General features: G+C 41.2%; 1 protein-coding gene across 1 annotated transcript in view; it reads left to right on the forward strand.

Annotated features, from left to right (window-relative positions):
• The first annotated feature begins 226 nt into the window (after positions 1-226).
• Positions 227-21,721, forward strand: part of DENND4C (DENN domain containing 4C) — a 118,292-nt gene continuing 96,797 nt past the window's right edge. Inside the window, exon 1 of the mRNA XM_077817698.1 lies at positions 227-312. The gene's annotated coding sequence lies outside the window, so the exon portion shown is untranslated. The remainder of the gene's footprint in view (positions 313-21,721) is intronic.

A 21,721-nucleotide genomic window follows, 5' to 3' on the forward strand; every position in this document is an offset into this window, starting at 1 on the left:
CAGCCCAGTATTATACGGGTTCAAGCTGTGCCTGCACCAGGCCCTGGAAGGCGGTGCTAGGCGGCTGAGGGGGCGCGGCGCTCTGCGCACGTCGGGGGCAGGGCCGCGCGGGGCAGCCGTTGCGCTCTGCCGCCCCCTGGCGGTGAAGCAGCCGGCGGCGCAGCCCGTGTTGGCCCGCTCCCCAGTCCTGGGCGGGTCCGGGATCCGCCTCCAGCCGCTTGCGGGGGTGAAAGTAACATGGTGGCCGCTTCCTCCCCAAGCAGCGGCGGCGGGTCTGGCTGCTCCTGAGGTGGGCGCGCAGCGGCTGCGGGGGTGAGTCCCGGGCGGGGAGGCGGGTCCCCTGCGCCGCGGGGTGGCAGCGGCAGGTGAGCGAGCGGGGGGGGCCTGACAGGCGGCGGCAGGCTGGATCCCGCCCCCGTACCCGAGCGCTGGGGCCGGCCCGAGCCGCGGGGCAGGGTCCGCGAGAGACACCCGCTGTCCGGCTCCGTGCCCCGGGGGCAGCGCCGCGCTCCCGTCCGGGAGAGGGGAAGGAGGGGCCCGGGCTGGGTGGGAACCCGGGCTGGGTGGCTCCTTCCTCTGCCGCGCCCCAGCCCGGCCGGGGTCGGCCGCCGCAGCTGCTCCTGCCGGGCTCGGTCCAGCCCCCGCCTAGTGTGTGGGCGCCCTGGGGCCCGGCAGCTGCGGCTCGCTGGCCGGGGGCGCCCCGGGCGGGGGATGCTTGCGGGAGGCCGGGGTGACAGGTGAGGTTCAGGGCAGCTCCCTCCGCCTTTTGTCTCTCTCTCCCTCTCTCCCTCTCTCCCTGCCCGGCGCGCCGCTGTGCAAGGAAGCCCCCCGAGGTGTCCCGGCAGGGAACCAGTCCCCTAGCAGCCGGGCACCCTGCTGGCACCGGCCCCAGGGCCATAGGGTGAGCCCTGCCCTGGCTGGAAGCGGAAGCGCCGTTGTTAGCCAGAAGGGCGTTCATGTGATTCCTCCCACCCCCAGAGAAACAGGTTGAAATAGTTTTCTGCAGCCCCGGTCCCGGTCGGAGTATGGCGAGCGCCCGTGGTGTGGGGCTGCTCAGTGGCGCCTGACCCCGCCAGCAGTGCGGCGCTGTAATGGAGCTGTGGCCAGATAGCGTTCCCAGGGATTGCCGTGGCCTCTGGGCTGTAGCATCGCTTGGGAACGCTTCCTTCTCTTTCTGCTGTAAGAGTGAACTGTTTTGAATGCTTTGGGTGCTCCCATGGCGTAACTGCTCCGGCCTGTGATGGGGTAGCTCCTACCTGCCCGGACCCGACCAAAGTTCTCAAGGGGGTATTAGGTGGCTCAGTTGTGCTTGGGCATGTCTGGCCCCATTGGTTAACACATTGCTGGTGAGAACAGGGCCGGGACTGTATGTCCACACAGCACCTATCATGTCTGTTGCTAATGTCCTACAAAAGGTAAGTGTTTGAACTCTGCTAGAGACAGGGTCCAATGGTTGAACAAAATCGTACTGAAAATCTAGATGGTTGCCTGTTACTTCGTTTCTTGCTCTCTTTGTACCCATATGCTGTAACTATGAGTTAAACATGGTTCTTACTACATTTCTTGCTCTGTTACCACTCAATAGTCTCTAAATGTGAATTAAACATGTTCCATAAAGGTACCTACATTGTGATTGAAATAATTAAGAGAGATATGTCAAAGCTGCTGCCTGTGGTTGAAGCAGAAGATCTGAAGTTCAAGTTTTAGCTTGTAAACAGAATGTCTAATCTTTTAACCCTTAATTCTAGCTGGTGTGATTTCTGGGAGCTTTAGAGTAAGCTTTTGTTATTTGCTTAAATATTGTGGCTTATTATGACAACCTTACAAAGCTAACTGTAAGCCTGTATTTGTATTTATTAGTGGGAGGAAAAGTATCAGCTTTAATAATGAGTTGTCATTGGAGGTCTGACTTTTTTTTTTCCTAGTACCTTTATCTCTTTACAATTGTGGTTTGTTTTTCTTTAATTTGAAGAAATATAAATAATTGTTCTCTAAAGAAAGTATGATAGGATGGAAATTATTTACCTGCTCCACCCCACCCGCCCAATCCAGAATCTTATTTCTCCCCACCCTTCTTTTTTGCTGCATTTTTTTTTTTTTTTTTTTTAAGAACGGTATGGTGTCAGCTACCCAGCACACTCGTGAACAGTCTCATTTCAAGGGACTATTACAAACAGCTGAGTGTTGTATTTTTTAATTCTGATCTGTAAATAGCTTGATGACAATGTCCTCACAAACATGAGTGTTGGATCTTGTTCAAAAATCTTTTTTGTTATTCTTTAAGAACTTGCTAATTGCTTTTTACCATGCAGGTGAATATGACAAATATAATTACATATTGTACCTTTCATAACTATGTATGAGCTGACACAGCACAAGACTCCAGCAGGAATTATTTAAGTCTTAATTGTAAAACATTGCCTAGTAAAATCTGCAAAATGAAACATGAACAATTTGTTAGTTAGAGAAGGTGTATCTTTTATACTAGGTTGGCAACTTCATTGTCCACAGGCAGCTAAGACTTTAGCAGTTCCAGTTTTCAGGGTGAGGTCTTAGTCTCTGAAATAAAGTTTGTGGAATATTAATGCATTTGTGACTGTGTAAAGACATTGTGTGTGTTCTGTTTTGGACAACTGTGTCAGGGTTTTTCCATGTTTTTCTTTTTTTTTTTAAGTGTCTGACTCTTGCTCTTTTTTTTTTTTTGTCTTTGCTTTATTATAAACTAAAAATGCCTCTGTCAGTGCTCACCTGAGAGTGGCAATTAAAAATGAGACTAAGCTCAAGTAAAAAATTCTAATACTGAAATGGTATCATAGATGATGTCCCTCTAGTTTGAAATCTAGATTTGATCATTCAGAACAACACTACTGTTGTGCTGCCTGCTGTTGAAGTTGAGTGCTTATTGTGAATCTGTCCACAGATTTGGGATTTTTTCCCCTGACCTCCTTCAAGCCAGTAGAGAATAGTGTCTGGTGTTTCAAAGTAACTAGAGGAGGGCTGCTCAATCCTGTCTGCATTAAGTCTTTTTGCTGCATCCATATGTGTGTTCGTGTGAAAATATACATATATATGCTCCTTTATATATAAAAAGTGTGTGTGTGTGGGCTTGTTTAAGTTTGTGAAAACCCCACATTCTTCCACTGCAGAGCTAAGGGGACAGTAAACATGATATTGCTAATAAGAGCACTGTAAACAGAAAGGCAGGTGGCCTGGCAGTTAAAAGGTCTGTTAAACCTGCATGTGCATTGTCACTTGTAGATCTGTTATATAATTTGAGTATAATTTCAGTGGCAACCATGGGCACAGAGCACTCTTCCTCCTCACTCAGTCCATGTGTAAAATTGTTTAGCAGACAGTCTGTGCACTGCCACAATGAGCCAATGTCTCATGATCCAATCAGTATGTGGAGTCAAAGCATTGAAATCATGTGAATGGTGGTTTTTGTAGCCTGTTAAATCTGGCAACTCTGTCAGATCTTATTGATATATATTTTATTTGCTCACTCCCCCAGCAGCTTTGTCTCCAAAGATGCAGAAAAGTTATCCCCTCAGATTTGCCATGCCTAAAGATGGTAGTCTTTCATTGCTGGGAATTTCAGCCTAGCACCTTCTAGCTCTTGCAAAGCCTTGAACAACAAGAGATTGTGTCCTGGAAAAGTAAGAGCCTTTAGTCAAGGGATGCATATGGGGAGGGAGATAGGGTAAGGGGTTTAGGTGGTGATACTTTTCCAAGCTACACCCCTGGGAGTTGCCAAATGCAATGTTGCTTTTTGTTGATTGTGCAGATGTTCAGAAAGTGTGTGCTCTCACTGGACTCCTTGAAATCTGTTCTGCTCCCACTCTGTAGTGGTTCAGTATGCCAGTGTGCCCTGCTAGGCTCCTTGGGCTTAGCTCCTTTATTTTTTGAGATGAGGGAAATGGCTGTATGTCTTAAATGCCATCCACGTCTGGCACCAAAACTATGCAGGCCTGTAACTTTCCCTCTCAATTCTTACATGAAGAATGAAATGATCAACAATTAAATTATCATCCCTAGGCATTGGATTTAACACCTTAATGAAATGAATGGGCAGTTCACACCCCTCAGAGCTACTGTTACAACTGATGCCTTCATAAGAATCTGCAGCAGGCTTGGATTGGATCTGGCTCATGGTGCTTTCTTTGTAACCATAAAAGCTAGAGACATTGTTCTCTTAAAAATGAAAGCTGATATTCTAGAGAACAAAACAGAATCTCCTTTAGATTTCCTTAAGAATGCCCCTAATTTGGGCTACGTCAGCCCCTGGCTGAGTTTCTGCTGTATATCCTGAACGAGATACAGGGCAATGATCAAAACCTATTCTAGCGAATTTGAAAAGGATTTTCAAAATTTCAGTCTGGGATAGTCTTGATTTAGAATAGCAAGCTCAAGGCAGTGGCTGATACAGCGTGCAACAGCAACATGAGTTACAATATCTTGTCTGAACTTGGCTTGCACATCATTTAAACAATCCACATTCACTGTTGTAATTCAAGCCTGCTAATTTTAATTTGAGCTGTACTTGTTAATTCACCACACTTTTTAAAAAAATTGTGCTTCTTCCCTTTTAACCCAAAAAGTATAATAAACTGGTTTACGTGTTTCAAATATTAACCAAATAGAGACTTTTTTATCCAAGAGTTTTAAAAATTGCAAGTCAATCCCTGATTTACACTAATTAAGGTGCTTGGCCTTGGCAACTGCAACTGAGTTTACAGTTACCAGGCTGTAACAAAATGCTAGACGTTATCTCCCTCCGAAAATCAAACTGTGTGTTGCAGCCGTGAATGAATTTCAGTTTTGTAACAAAGCCTATTTGGGTTGCTAGCCTTTCTGGCAAAACTAACAACTACCTGCCTGTATGACAGCACAATGCCATAGCTACACTGGCAGAACTGCATAGTGTAGCTATAGCCTACACTTACAGAAGGGGTCTTCCGTTTGTGTAGGAACATTACCTCCCTGACCAACAGTAGGTACGTTGACAAAAGCATTCTTCTGTCACTATAGCTGTGTCTTAACCCTGAAGTTAAGTCAACATATCTTTGTCAGTCAGTGGTGTGGTTTTTCACACTCCTGTTAATCTAACTTTGAAGTGTAGACCAAGCCTCAACAGAGCAATTTTCCCTGGCCCTACCCCTTTCTTTTTAAGGCATTATTTGTGTGGCGGACATCTATAATTAGCACATATCCCCAGTAGCACCATCTTTCATGGGCATTCTGTTTCTCTGCTTTTTTTTTTCTTAGCCTTTCTGAGCACCAATCATCTGACTGGCAACTCAGCAGCCTCCCTTATTATTCACTGGGTAGGAAATTAGATACTTCTACCTGTGCCACACTTCTGGCCGATACTATTTTTTCCCCCTAGCTTGTTGTATTACGTGCAAACCAGTTTCCTGCTGTTGGAATAAGTAGTAGTAACTTTACAAATGAACAGGTTATATATGTTGTGTAGGAGAAGGCTGCAAGTGTCTCTTTGGATCAGGGAAATTTGGGTATAAAATGGATAATGTCCAATTAATTAAGTTGTGGAAGGAGGTGGAGGAGAGAACTGCAATAATTTGTAGGCTGCTGTAAAGCTAACAAGGATTATCATTTAAAGAGTAATGTGTTCGCTCTTTCCAGAAATGTTAAATGTTTGAACTCAAAGGTAACTTGTGGCTACATCTAAGGGAATAGACTTGTCTCTCTCTCTCTGTATTCATCAGTCAGGGCTACTGCAGAACCTGGAAACAGGACAGTCCTAAAGCTGAATAAAAAGCTTTCCCTGGGAGTGGGTTGGGTGGGGTGAGAAAGATCTCTTTTGGAGGCCTCCTCATCCTATGTGGGCTCTACAAATGGCAGATCAACCAATCCTCAGTGGAAGTGACAGCAGCTTGACCAGAGTGGGAAGTAAGTCATGCCTGTACCTTTTCCAGTCTCTTGGCAACCTGAATTCCCTATTCCTAATGTATTGTAAGTGATGACCTGTGGTAAAAAATGGTGAAGCTTTTGGTGTTCAGATGAATTCCAGATGGCAGAAGGCTGTTGTGTTGTCCCCATTCTAGATAATGTGGAAACATGGATGCACTTTAATAAACTTCAAGTGAATTATGAAGGTGCACACTGTCTCTTGAGTACTTTTCCTGAAAGTATGTTGTAAAGAAATGCTGTGTTCTGCCAGTGGAAATCCTTTCAAGGATGCTGATAGCCTGAGAAAAAGGATAAGCATGGAATGCACAGTGGCCTTTCTTGTGGATCTTAATCCATGCAGGGGTTGAACATTTCACCAAATGCCTACAAATAAATGTGGCTCTTAGAATTCAGAAGGGGGGAAATGGAGAATACCAAGACAAAAGGTGTTGCTCTCAGTAAGCAATTTTAAAAACTCCACCCTTAGTCTTTACCTACAACGAGCCATATCTGTAATGTAACGATAGTTTTATAGTTTAAAAACATCATAAAAGGATTGAAAATTTAAGAGCAATAATGAATTTGGCCATTACCAAAGTCCTTGCTTATGCGTAGCAGATGTGCTGGGGCCAAAAAGGTGAGCTTCTTTATTGTTTGTTGTTTAACATGTTCTTGTATCTTGTTTTCTGCATGGGAAGGAACTGGGTGTCCATTTCGCTTGTACAGCTGCTGGTGGAGATTTGTTTTACAAGTGGATGCCTAAAATTAGGCTCCTCAATAAGTGGCCAGATTTTTAGAGGTGCTGGACATGCAGAAGCTCCCCACTGACCTCAGTGGGGAGCTGTTGGTTCAGCTCTTCAGAACATTTTAGGCATCCACTCTCTTGAAAATTTTCTGTGTTTTAAATATGGTACACTGCCGTAGGGTTTGCTAGTATAGCTTTACCAGCATATCCTTCTGGTATAGATGCAGTTTTGTGTGTGTGTGTGTGTGTGTGTGTGTGTATATGTATATGTGTATATATGTGTATATGTGTGTGTGTATATATATATATATATATATATATATATATATATATAGTTTTATATATAAGTTCCCTGAACATATTAAACTGTATACTGACAAAATGATTTCTTTTGCCAATATAACTGCATTTACACTGGGGCTTTTGCCAGCCTAGGCATATGTCAGTTAGGGGTGACTTTTCCTCATCCCACTCCCATTTATGCCAGCAAAATTTAAGGGTAGACCAGGCCTTAGAAACAGTATGCTTGGTTGCTGAAGTAACCAGAATGTAGTACCCAATGAAATCCAAGAATTGCTAGATCTTCCACACATCTTAATTGTAAGAAATGTGATTGCTTTAATGTTTTTGAAGAAATGCAAGTCATGTACTGTCATTTCAAACTCTCATTGCTTTCCCACTGTTTAACTTTCACATTAGACCATCTTTTTGTAAAACAACTTAAGGCTTTTACAGGACATATTTTGGGGGTTATGATCGGTCACTGGCTTCTCACTGCATTCTTTCCAGTTTTCATTTTAAAAAACAGAAACCCTTCCACATAAGGCTACTTTGAGTCACATGAATTCTCAGGCAGAGCTTGTTCTTTCTCTGCCATCCCATGAGATATGTGATAGTGCCATAGTTCTTGGTAGTCTCAAGCAAAAATGTTGTATATAGCCCCTCAGTTGCCTAACAAAATTGATTAGAAACACTGTCAAGGCTAATTGCAGGTCATCTGTGCTTCAGGTTGTTTTCTTCTAGCTAAATAAACTGGTGATGCACAAATCTCTGGGGAGGGACTTTTCTGAGAATTATGTGTCTAATGTCTTTAAAAATCTCTTCCCTTCCTTCCCTCCCCCTTCAAAAAAGCTATTAAAGTTCTCACTCTTTATCCTACATAAACTTGACAAATTAGAATGCTAGCAATATCAAAAAGGCTGTATTTGAACTTCTTATGCTGTCTGATTGTAAAATATTTCATATTTGGTTGCCAAATATGAGCACATGTATTTAAAAGGGGAGTGGTTTTGGTCTTGGATCAGCCATATTCAGAACTCTCAAAAAATGCCTGCAGTCTAAAGCAGTCCACGTTTAGGAATGGTGGTGTAACCCTTGGTTTCAGGTTTTATTCTATGGATTTTTTTAAATATAGCATGATGGCTCTTCTTTTGAGTGAGGTTGAATATTTTCAGTCTGCTAGTGTATTTGAATTGTATTAACTAATATTTCATAGTCAGGTTTATGCTACCGACTTCTGGCAGTATAGTTATGTCAGTGAGGGGTGTGGTGAGGTATGAATTGTGACTGACAAAGGGGCTTTTGCCAGCGCAGCTAGTATAGCTGCAGTTATACCAGCAAAGCTGCACTTTTGCTTGTATAGCTTGTTCCGCTTGGTGGTGGTGGCAGCGGCGGCTTGGAATAAGCTGTACATACTCATGGCTGCCCTGCCTCTTCCCGCCCCACCCAGTTCCGCCCCCTCCTCGGAGCACACCCTGTCTCTGCTCCTCCCTCTCTTTCTCCCCCCGCCGCCCCCGTCCGCTCCCGCCGTGCCTGCTGAATGCTGCTGAATAGCTGATTGCGGCAGGCAGGAGGCACTGGGAGGGAGAGGAGTTGATCAGCGGCCCTGTGGACGGGAGGTGTTGGGGGTGGGGCAGGGGGTGTTGGCGTCTGGTGAGTAGTAAGCACCCACAGAAAAGCGACACAAAAGGTGAAGCGAGTACAGTACTGTAAGTGAAAATGATGGATATGCAGATCGGGACCGACGTCAGTCGGAACACGTTTCCCTATTGATGAGTGATGGATATGCATAACAATGGATAAGGGGGAGACCTATACCGGGGACTCCCTGTATCGGCAACAACACAGCTTTGCCAGTATAAGGTGCATACATCCTAGGACTGCTTTGCTAGCATATAGAGAGAGAGATAGAGATCTGTATAATAGACTTATATAGTCTCAGTGTTTGCTTTAACTTTTTTTTTAAATAATCTAGAACCAACCATTTTCCACTTGGTGCACTCATTGTCTTTTATCAGATGGGAACTAACAATATCAGGCAATGTAGCCTGCCCATGGGAAAATATTAACTTCAGCAGTATGCTTTGAGTGTTTAGATGGCTGTAGCTATTTAGTTCATCCATTGTACTACAACATTAGTTATAAAATATAGCAAAAGTCTGTGTAAATCGGTGGGTCTTGACTTTCTGGGCATATTGCTGACTCTCTAGTTCTGTTGGATCAGAGGGGGAGACAGATTTCAGATTTGAGGTCCTCCACTGGGAAAACCTTATTCCCATCTCTATGGTCATATTTGGAAACTACCTACTTAAATGCTTTATCTCCCTTCTGCTTCTGGGATAATATCTGAAGAGAAAGGAGGCTTCTAGGTTGTCCAGGACCTAAGCCATGTGGTTAAAACCGCAAGATCTTCTTTCCAGGTGAAAAAGGACTGCTTTTACGCATTATGGAGGCATCACTATAGTTAATCTGGGGGTGAACTTCCTGTGCTCAAAACACATTTTTGGCCAATTGTCTCTTCACCAGTGCTTCCACGGGTACATTTCCATTAATGTTAGAAATGATGGGACCCTCTAGGTTGGGCAGAGTGCCAGCAGCTGCTGGTGTTGTGAGCACCACATCATGTAGACCAGTTCAGAGGAAGGAAATGTTTATGGTAGTATTTCCTTTAACTTATAATGAAGGTTTGTACAGTAAACATTAGTGTTCTTACTAACGCATTTTGTATACAAGTAAAGAAACACACATACCTATTAATTTAAAAAGTTTTCAGTAAGAAAAGAAGCTAATGCTCTTAATTTGATTAACAATGATCTATGAAAATGTACATTAGGGTACTAAAAATGGAAACTTAAAATCCAGTTCACTCTTTGTATTGCTGTCAACTTGGACAATGAAAGTTAAATTGACTATGAAATCAATTTCGCTTTCAGATCCAGTCATACAATATTTAAGTTTCAAATACTCCAGAAAGGTGTGTACATAGATTAAAAACAAATGTTTTAAGGGCATTTTGTAGCAGTGAATATGGTTCTGTTGGTGTAAAGTTTCTAAAAAGCTTTGGGTTTCTTTTTTTTTTTTTTTTTACACAACTTAAATTTTGAGTTATTAAATTGACAGGTTCATAGAAAAGTTTGCGTACTATTGGAGACACACTTTAAAAAAAAGTAGGGCTGTTAAATGATTAAAAAAATGAATTCCAATCAATTACAGTTTTAATCGCACTGTTAAATTTCAATTGATATTTTGTTATTGTTTTGGATTTTTTTTACATATTAATTTCAATTCCAACAAAGTTACAGTGTTCACTTTATATTTTTTATTACAAATATTTGCACTGTAAAAAGTTAAACAAAAGAAACAGTATTTTTCAATTTCCCGATAAAGAGATTGCACTACAATACTTGTATGAGGTGAAGTGCAATTTACAAATGTAGATTTTTTTTTTACATAACTGCACTCAAAAACGAAACAATGTAAAACTTTAGAGCCTAGAAGTCCACTCAGTCCTACTTCTTGTTTAGCCAATTGCTAAGACAAACAAGTTTGTTTACATTTAATGGAGATAATGCAGCCCACTTCTCGCTTTCAGGTGATGCTGTAAATAAAAACAGGTGTGTGCATGGCACTTTTGTAACTGGCATTGCAAGGTATTTGTGTGTCTGATATGCTAAACATTCGGCCACCATTCCAGAGGACATGCAACTTGTAGGAGGGCTGCTTTATAAATAGGAGAGCGTGTAGTTAAAATAAACTTTCAGTGTCTGTGTACTTTTTTCATCAGGATGAGTCCTGTTTAAATACTTGCTTTTGACTTTGGAAAAAGCATGGGAAGGATTGGAGCGAGTTGATCTTAGTTTATATATCTTGTGCTATTTAAAGTCATCTGTACTTTTGATCCTGGAAAGTCAAACTGTAATCAAGCTTCCTGTTAAATGATGCATATTTCACTTTGAAGAGTCCAACAATGTAGCTAATTTATATCCAATGGATATTTTAGGTGTTTAATGTTATCGTGGAAACAAAGTACGTCACATAACTTTTCTTTACTTCCCATCTGGTGCCTGATAGGACCTTTGACATACACAGTAATAGGAAGCTGGAGCTTCTCTTATGTGGCTTTCATCACTTATGAACTGTTTCAGCGGAAAAAAGTTACGGAAACATTTGTTTCTCTAAGTGTTTTATTGCCTTTGTGTACCGTTTTCTTTGTATCATGGGGTTTGTCTTTCAAAAAAATTGATTCTTGCACACAGAAATGTATAGCATTATAAAATATATCGTAATAGTTTCATGTACTATATTACACACGTGCATGCACACAAAGTGTCTGGAAACCAGCGAATCATGAATTTTAGTACTCATTTCTGTGACAAAATATATTTGAGACGTTAAACATCAAGTCATTCTACAGGAAATGCTTTGCCCAGTAGGAACAAAAATTTAGGAGGGAGATGAGATTTGTTGCCTGAAGTCAGTCAGTCAGTCTGTCTCTCTCTCTCTCTCTCACACACACACACTCTCTCACACACACTTTTAAAGTCCCTACAAAGATTTAGCAAATCTTTAGGAGGGAGATGAGATTTGTTGCCTGAAGTCAGTCTCTCTCTCTCTCTCTCACTCACACACTCACACACACACACTTTTAAAGTCCCTACAAAGATTTAGCAAATCTCTGAAGGGGGAGAATGAGATGCCCAAGCTTTTCATTGCATGTGTTTAAGTGAGGGGGAACGATAATCCATCAATCAGGCTTGCTGTGGGATGTGATGGCCCTCTTGTCTGTAACAAAATTGGTCCCTCCCAGTACAGACTTAAATCATGTTTTAATGTTCTGGAGTATAGTTCTGACTCCAGGATAAAATATCAGCAGAACTTGTCATTTGTAATGCTTTCCATGAATGCATTTGGGTGATACTGCTGCTTCCTGTCTCGTTTTGCACCTACACATTCAGATTCTTGACTTTTTATGGAATGTTTTTCTCTTTCAGTAATGGGCTTTCTTTTGGAAATATCATAAATTAGGTGGAGTGATTAAAACTACTTTGGTTGTCACTTTTTTGCCAGTAGGAATTTTAATCAGCTCAGGGGGGCTGGTGTATATGCTCTTTTGCTATGACTTCCTTTTGACTTAAAAACTAATCTAAATGGGAGTAGGATGTAGATCTTCCACATCTTTTGTTTTTGAGCCATTATTTCCAACTTTCTTATCTCCCATTCCTTTCTTTAAATTGGACCAATAGCAGTGGCCTAGTGAGCTGGTATTTAATTCTAGCGGCTGCCTTTTTGTGGTCCACTTTTTCTGAAGTCTCTGCTCTTATGTTTGAAGATAGTCTTAGTTTATATTTCGAAGGGCTTGTCTTTGCTAGGAAGCTTAATTATATTTAAAGAGGACTTTTGAAAAACAACAGAGTTGTGACAAGATACAGAACACTACTTGTCAAGATCAGCATCATTCCACGTAACTCAGTTGTTTAAACACAATTAAACTTTCTAGGGAAGATGAGCCTTGTGTGTAAACTGGTGTAGTGATGTCAGCCTGAGGCCTTGTCTATACGCTTTATTTTTTTAAATTGGCGTAGCTGCACCAATTTAAGCACCTATGGTAGTTGTGCTTCACCAGTATGAACGATGACTTGCCCCATTGCAGCTTACCCTTACAATTAGTTTATTCAGGTGCAAAATAACTTGGGGCTTGTCTACAGGAACAGGAGTTTGTGGTAAGCTGCGGTGTGAATCTACCCTCACATGAGCATGTTGTGCTCTAACAGCATGTTAATGTCCTTTGATCTAGTCCTCTGTGAAACAGGTCTAGATCAGGGTGCGTTAACTAACTGTGCAGGTGCACATGGACAGTAGAGAATGGCAGGCTAGTGTGGAGTTGGTTCCCCTAGCTTAGTTCCACAAACTAAACATTCATATATAAAAAGCCTAAGGTTGCAGACAGCCTGAAATAAAAACAGTCAGAGGTGTAAATTACTCAAATCAATGTCAGTGGGGTATTAACATTGAAACTTAACAAGGATAACTTAAATGTCAACAGTTAACTTTCATTGCTGGGTGAAGAATGCCAGAAGAAGGATAATGTGTATTTTGGACATGTGCACAGTTTACTCGGAGTGGCATCTCATATGGGTGGATTAGAAGATAATTACATCTTTTTTCGTTCTTGTGCAAGTGTCTTTGGATTCCAGCTTGTGAGTGTGGTGCCCCTCTGAACCAGTGCATTCATCTGACTCTTGACTTTTTTCTTCACTGCTTTATTTTCACTTAAGACTAATTATATTTGACTTTTATCAGTAGAGTTTCTAGTTACTGCAAGGGATCTTCATCTTTAAAAAATGTAGGTATCTGACTTATTACATAATATAATGAGCAGGGCATCTGCTAACCTTTCAAAGATCACCAGTAGAGCAGCAAGTGCTTCTTATTAAACAGTGGTTCTCAAACGTTTTGTGTTTGTGGGCCATTTTTATAAAGATCCTCTTGTGGACTACTTTCTTGCCAATCCTTGCAGTAGCTACAATGTTTGGTTAGATGAAGAAGCAATCTTAGGATAGCATTAATGAGACAAGATGAAACTGTGTGGTGTTGTTTAAATAATTGGGTACAGCTGCTTGGCCATGTCCTCCTTCCCTCCCTATCCTTTTCTCTCCTTGTCTATGAGACTTCACACTTACTGGCACTAAATCTCCCCTTACTGCTTCCAGCTGCTGCTGGAATCTGTGCAGGTCACTTCACAATTTGGTTTTTTTGTCTTGCTAAAATTGTTACCTTTCTAATTTTGATGTGATTGAACAACTTGTCTGAACTTACCTGATGGTAAAAACAGACACAAAACAGCTGTGTAGGGTGCTGAGGGTAGGTTTTTGGGATAGCTTTGTTCTTTTCCCTTTTTTTTATTTGGCTGGAATGGAGGGTCAGTAAAGCCTCTAATATCCTAGGCCTCTTGGACCTGGTTATAAGTATCAGCATGTGTTGCTTTTTGAAGACTTACAGATGCTTTGTCACTGTGACAAAAGCCATTTGCATAGCAATGCTTCTATGGTCCAGACTCATGGTCAGTAGACATCTGCTCAAACACTGCTGTAAGAGCTTCCATCTCAAAGCTGTTAGTTGAGTCTTATAAATTATATAATTGCATAAATGCTGATGAGTGATGCACTAATATAAGCAACCGTAATTGAATATTCCAGCAATCTAAGAGAAAATCTGACTGACGATACAGCCGTTTTTTACAAAACGGCACCCTTATTCAGAACTTTCTTTTCCTATCTCTTATGAATAGCAATTCCTACTTACAATAAGTAAGGCCCATATATCATGGACTACCTTCTCCCCCCACAGTTGACAACTGCCTCTTTGTTAATATAATCAAAATTGTGCACGTTTTTGAGAACCTCGAAGTGTGCTTGAAACCTTAATTTAAAATTATATTCTCTAGCAACTCCTCCCCCATTGCATATTCAAGGCTCTGATTTCCCCTCAGACTTTCATTTGATTAAATCAGTTGGGTTGGGGGTGTGTGTCTGAGAGAAGAACTTGGGCCAGTGGATATCTAAGCCATTTTTTGATAGCATAGTTAATGATCAAAAGTCACTCACTAACTCATATTGCAAGTTTAAAGTGCTCATAAAAAGTTAAACAGTTTTAAACATTCTGTGCAGGAAGTGCAAAACTTGTTGACTTGTTCTAAGCATCAATGTTGTTTCCTAATTTCTTGGATGAAAATTTAGTATTTAAATCTCTTTTGGGGAGGATATCCCATGACTCTGCATGATCATCAGATCCTATGCTCCTTGGGACAGGGACTATGCTATCTCTGTACAGCAACTACTGTCAGACGTAAGTGCTGCCAGAAGTAAAGGGGGACTGTGGTGACAAATTTACAAAACTGTTTCTTACAGCATTCAAAAGTGTGCTACTCACTCATCGCTCTTTATTCTATAAGATATGGTTGGTGCCCTGAAGAACTTGAAGTCTTGTGTAGCTGGCATTTTTCTCTTAACTTGAGGGGAGGAGTTTAATTAAAGTCATTTTATCTTTAAATCAAACAAGGAACTGGTTTGCAATGGGGGTGTTATTAGCCAAATTGCTGGGGCTAGAGGTGTTTTGGTAAACACATGAGAAATGCAAACATATTGGTGTGCATTTTCTCATCCTTACCTTTCCCCTGACTTTATAGCAGATGGTGCAGATGGCACAGCAAATCCTTGAGTGTACTGGATAAACTCTTTGTTCATAGGTTATGAAGGTAGCTTCTCTATTATACTAATGGAAAAATGTACTGGTGTGAATACTGTTACCTCTGGCAGCTTGTCGCTCTGTCCTAAATTTGGAAGAGGAGCAGTAGTAAAGATCGTTTTTGTTGTTCAAAGTATGTTGCTGTTTAAGGTAACAAACTATCACCAGACCTCACAGTTAGCAAATAAAAATTATCGTTATTTTTACAGTTACTTAGTAAAAACTGTCAGAATGTTACTTTAGTTTCATAACTAAACAAAGTACCGCAATAAAACTTCTAGAATTAGCTTGCATAAATTCTTCAAGCGCATAAAAGTTCTGTAATGCTGCTCAGCTAGTGGGGAACACATTTACAATTCCAGTTCTGTGTCTTTCAATTAGGCAGAGGAGCAGCTCCAGTGAAACAGGTTTCTGGACATTAGCTGTAATGAAAATGAGCTTAAAAACACATTCTTGGTGGTTTTTAGAAAACACTTAGTCTGTGATTTGAAGGGAGTAGTTTTATTCTCATTTTGTCACTTCAGAAAAGTAGCTGAGGTGAAGGAAAATGTGAGCACCTAGTGTAAATATAGTAGCCTTTACCTCTTTATCAAGGTTGTGCTATACAGATGAGGAAACCTATCTAGAACAGATATGTAACTCTAATTTAATTTGGGCAGGGAGGGGTGGCTTTGAACCTGGTAAGTATCAATGAAGTTGCTACACATACCCCTTCCGTGTCTTCCCCCCCCATCAGCTATGTCTTTAAGGCTGACCTGCTTCTGATCTGTTATGGTTTGTTTCTGCAGAGAACTGGTTTATATTGAGTGGGGTGTACTATGTAAACTTAAGTTGAGCTTTTCAAATTCTTTACTATTTAAATTGTAGGCAAAATGAATTAAGATTTGGTTTTTAAGTCTGTCACCTAAGGCTGAGTCCAGCATCTAATATTCATTCATTCACCCTAGTACAGTCTTATGGAACAAGAATTGTCACTGGCCATAGTCAATATGACTAAGGTATAAAATAGGTAGGGTAAATATAGGCATGGGGTAAATTTTGAAAAGCTCTCATCAATTTTTAAGAATTGGTTTGGTATAAAGGATGTTTTCTAGTCTTGAAAGAAGACTGTCATATTCCCTCCTTCTCTCGCAGCTCCCTCCACAGATTTTTTTCTATAGTGTTGATACATGAAGGCATGGTCTGCACTAGAAACCTCTTCTGGGTTAGCAGTGTAAGGTGTGGTTTTTAATTTTTGGTTTTTTTACACTTCTGTATCTGCAAAAGCCTGTGTGTAGATGCAGTTATACCAGCATAAAAGTTCTTTTGCTGATATATCTTATTTCACACACCAAACTGGTATAAACTATCCTGGCAAAGCAACTTTTTGCAGGTGTAATTTGCATTACACTAGGACTGTTCGTGAGTATAGCTAAACTGGCAAACCTTTCTGAGTGTAGACTAGGCTAAGGCCCAGACGAGGCTAAGGCCCTGTCTTGGCAAATAAAAAGGGTGTGTTAGCTCAGTCACTAAGCTTAATGTGACTGAAAAATCCTATCAAGATAACATGTTTGAAGTTGTGCCATCTGCTATAGTGTCGGTATTGCCAACCCCAAATGTTCAAAAATCATGAGTGGCTTTAAAATCATGAGACTTGATGTTTTTTATTTGCCTTCTGCTTTTTGAGCCTTCAGGGGTCACATTTTGAAGCATTCTCCATAGCCCTGAGGACTAGAAACTTACTTTTTCTTTAGGAATGAAGGCTGAAATCATCACATATCCACTTGGCTCCAGGAGTTGGGGCTTTAAGGAAAATAATAATAGAGACTCATGGAAAAAAAATGAGTTGGCAACACTGCCCACTGCTTCCAACATATCAGCCTGTAACTTGATGGGCTTTTCAATCTTGTAAAGCCAATTCAGTTGACACACACACCCTCTTTGCATGTCAATATAGGGCCCATACTGCTAGGTTTTGTCTATTATCTTACTCAGAAAAACTGTGGCATACAGTATGAGGTTAGCAAAAACAACGAGGGGTTCTTGTGGCACCTTAGAAACCTAACAGATTTATTTGGGCATAAGGTTTCATGGGCTAGAACCCACTTCATAAGATGCATGGAATGGAAAATACAGCAACAGGTATAAATACAAAACCTAAACCTAATTTCCCCCATACTAATTTCCCCCTACTGTTACTCACACCTTCTTGTCAACTGTTTGAAATGGACCACTCTCATTACCATTACAAAAGTTATTTTTCCTCCCTTGGTATCCTACTGTTAATTGAATTGTCTCTCTAGACTGACCTCACACTTGGTAAGGCAACTCCCATCTTTTCATGTATTTATACCTGCTCCTGTATTTTCCACTCCTTGCATCTGATAAAGTGGGTTCTAGCCCATGAAAGCTTATGCCCAAATAAATTTGTTAGTCTCTAAGGTGCCACAAGGATTCCTTGTTGCTTTGCTGATACAGACTAACACGGCTACCACTCTGAAACCTGTCACCATGCAAAGTATGAGGTTAGGGATGTCAGGGGCGTGCACAGGTATAAAAATTTGGCCACTTCTGGAGGGACACTTTCTGTGCCCCCTGCAGCCGGAGGAGCTGCCTCTCCCCAGCGTCAGTGGAGCTTTCTTTCTTCCCCCCTGTCCCCCTGTGGTGCTGGAGCTGGCGGTGCGTAATCTCCTCAAGCAGCCGGAGGAGCTGGATCTCCCCCTGCTGTCTCAGGGCTGGAGGATCTGTCCTCTACCGCCCTGGCCCGGGGACGGAGGAGCTGGTTCTCCTCCCCTTCCCCCTGCCCTTCCTGTGCCTTGGCCACAGGGCCAGTGGAACTATCATCTCCTGCCCTGGCCCCAGAGGAGTTCTGTGCCCCCTGTGCATGCCCTGGAGGGCCATGTTTCGGATTCTGAGCACTTTTGAAAACCAATTTAGCTGATTAAAAAAGAGTTGGCTAGTGTTGGCTCAGGGCTGACTGATCATGTAGGAGATACCTATAAAGGGCAGTGTTAATCCTGAGTCCAAATTTTTTGTTGTTTTAAAACAGACAGAGTAGTGCAGGTTTTGCTTAACTTTTGTTTTTATAATAGTTCATCACTTGTCTGATACATTGTGAATACCGAAGTAGAGAAGCAGACATGTTGAATCCGATGAAGTGAGCTGTAGCTCACGAAAGCTTATGCTCAAATAAATTGGTTAGTCTCTAAGGTGCCACAAGTACTCCTTTTCTTTTTGCGAATACAGACTAACATGGCTGTTACTCTGAAACATGTTGAATGGAAATTCTCTTTTTGCAGTCATTTTCTGTTTTGTATAGCTGACTTCTACAACACAGTTGTCAGGGATACAATAATACCTTAAGGAATAGTGTTGTTTGGGAGTTGAATGAAACCTTGTTGAAGCTGGTGGATGTAATGGTCATCCTTCATTTGGGATAAATGTAAAAACAAGTTAAGCCCCTTTATGGAATAGATAGCCGAAACAATAGGAGTCATCACCCAAAACACAGCCAACATGAAAGGCCGGTCAGGAATCTGAGCTATGTGGGAGGAGGGGTCATCTTGTGACCGGGTATTGTTTGATGGAGTGGGGTGTGAGTCAAGGAGAGAAGCAACAGAAATGGCACAGAAGCAGTCAGAAGGCAGCAGGGAAGCCATAGAGAAAAAGCTTGTAACTTGATCCTGAGAAAAAAGCTAAGAGATTTTGGGTAGGGTGCTGTCTGGAAAGAGGCTTGGAGCAGTAAGCAAAGAGACTATCTTCTGCTGTTTTGATTCTTACTGTGTTTGGGGAAATGGAATACAGTGTAGGTACTTTGTAAGTAAACAAGATTGCATCAAAGAAATACTAGTTTCTCCTCCAAAGGGAAACAGCCAATATTTGGGTTTTGCTGGTTAACAGCTCAGGTCAAAACGTGTACAATATTGTACTTATTTGTTTAGACTAACACTGTGCAGGCAGACACCTTTACAAGCATTTCACACTGAATAAACAAGTGCAGTTACAACTTACAGTTCCATAATGGTGACATTAATAGTGCTTAGTTGATTGGGGGTAGTGCTCCAAATGTGCTAGGTATTTTTCCAAATACAGAATAATACTGTCCTGAAGAATACACAGTGTGATGCTAAATAAAAGCAATCTTGGTACTACTTCAGAGAGGGGAATGTTCTTGATATAGACCTGTTGGGTTGCTATTGGCCATGCAACCAAATTTTTAAGTATTTCAACTTAGGTTTCCTAAAATTTACCACAACACTTGGAAATCTTTTTTGTTTTTTTCTTCCCCTCCTTCCTACCAATCTTGGTGCAACAAGGTGAAAAAATGACTTCATAAGACTGAGTTCTCACAGAAGGGATCAGTTGTAAATGTGACAAACTAAAAAGGGGATTTTTTTTCTGTAGGGGTATGTCTACACTGCATCTGGGAGCAAACCCCCTAATAACTGTGTAGAGATGTTGCTTTGACATTGTGTCTCAGGCTCTCAAGTCCATCTCTCTACCACCACATCCCTGGCTTTAGCCAGAGCTGCAATGTCTACACACTATATTTTTAGCATGCTAGTGTAATCTGTGGATCCAGGCTGGGAGGCTTGCTCCCAGATGCAGTGTAGACATGCAAGAGACCCAGGAAGTCACTTGCAACTGGAAGTGATTGTGTAGGGGCACATAAGAGGCAACTTGGCTGTTTGTAGTATCCATATCAGTAATCTTGTGTGTTGATATTGCAGAGAAGCATGGGGGTGGGGTGAGGGGGTGGGTGCGGACACAACCATTCTGACTAGGGGCAAACTCATACTGTTTTGGTTTAGGTTGTATACACAAGTTTTTCTGTAGCTTCCCAGAATAAAATTTCAAAGAACATAGCCAGTTTCATCTCTGTTGACAGTGCCATTAATCACTGACCACAGATTGGTCAGGTAAAATAAGTAATTTAAGCTTCAGCAGTTCGAGGGATCTCTGGTTGGCTTTGAAAACACTTCTTATTGTGTAGTAGATATTGTTATTTATAATTAATAGACTGAATGCATTGTGGTAACAGCACAGTGAAGTGGGCAAGCCTTAAACAGAATATACTTATTTCTGACCTTAAAAATAGTGGAACATCTGTATAGTAAAAGCACATGTCCAGATTATCTCACACCATGCTGTACTCAGATAAAAATACATTTTAAGGAACTATTATGTAAGATTGTATTCCAAATATGGAATTTGCAGTCTGCAACTCTTGTACTCAAATGTAGCTTTGTGTTGTACAAAGTAGACTTGTAACTGATGCACGGAGGAATTTAAACTGTAGTTACAGTTCCCAAAGCAGATTGGGTGTTTCATCAACACGCTGATCTGAAGACTGTTGGCAATATGTTTTTTATTCCTTTGAGAAAGTGGACATTTCACATATACGCTTACTAACTGCTAATTGGTCATTAACGAAAAAGAGACTCATGCATCTTTTACTATTTCAACTGTTTTGAGGTTTTTACATTTTTATTCCCTATAAATGAGTGTCTGGATTTGTAAGGTAGTGATTTTTCAGTGTCTGACACTTGTGTATTTTTTAACGTAGTTTTTCAGATCCATGCAACTTTTTGTTCGGTATTTTAATAAAATATAGGTACCTGTACTTTAGTTTTCCAAACAAGCGCTCATGGCTCATTTATTTTAACTAACTAATATGAGTAAACATTGATGTTTTTTCACACACCTGAGTGATGTAGCTAGGTTGACCTAAGGTATAGACAAAGCTAAAGCCATGTCTACACAGGCACTTATGTCCGCAAAACTATGTCGCTCAGGGGTGTGAAAAAAAACACCCCCCTGAGCAACATAAGTTTTGCCGGCATAAGCGGCAATGGCTCTATGTTGGCGGGAGATGCTCATTAAGCTGGTTTTTATTATGTTGATGGGGGTGTTCTCTCCTGGCGCCATCATGCGGCTACATGAGCACTCTTACAGTGCCACAGCTCTATCAGCACAGCTGTGCCGCTGTAAGCTTAGTCTTAAGGCTTAAATCTTTAAGGCCAAGTCTGTAGTAGGAGCACTTTGCTCGTATAGTGCATCAGTATACTATATTAATATGACTGTATCTTATCCTGGGAAAGCTATGTTTTTACCTGAAGAGAACAAGCTATAACAGTAAAATTGCAGTTTTGCCTGTATAATTGTGCCTGCACTGGGGCTTCTGCTCGCACAGCTGTGTTGGTTGGTGATCATACCTCTTCACACCCAACTGACATAGTTATGCTGGCAGAAGTCTAGAGCGTAGACATACCCAAGTTAACAGTAATGTAAGCACTGTGTTCTAATAAACCCTCAAAATAGGGAGCGATAATGTTTCTCTAAGATCCAGGACATCTAGTAGGGATACACTGAGGAGCATGAACGCAGTTGACTAATCTAAAAGTTTTGTCTTTAAGTCCTCTTTCTTGATTTAGTAATGCTTCCTAATTCTTTTCTCTCTTTTTAATTTTCTAGGTTTTTTTTTTTTTTTTTAAGGTGACACCCTATTTTTAGTTACTCTCTCGTATGGTTCCCTCTGTGTTGTCTTATTTCTGTGTGGTTAAT

The sequence above is a fragment of the Eretmochelys imbricata genome, chromosome 5 (genome assembly GCF_965152235.1).
Source record: "Eretmochelys imbricata isolate rEreImb1 chromosome 5, rEreImb1.hap1, whole genome shotgun sequence".
In the NCBI taxonomy this organism is placed as follows: Eukaryota; Metazoa; Chordata; order Testudines; family Cheloniidae; genus Eretmochelys; species Eretmochelys imbricata.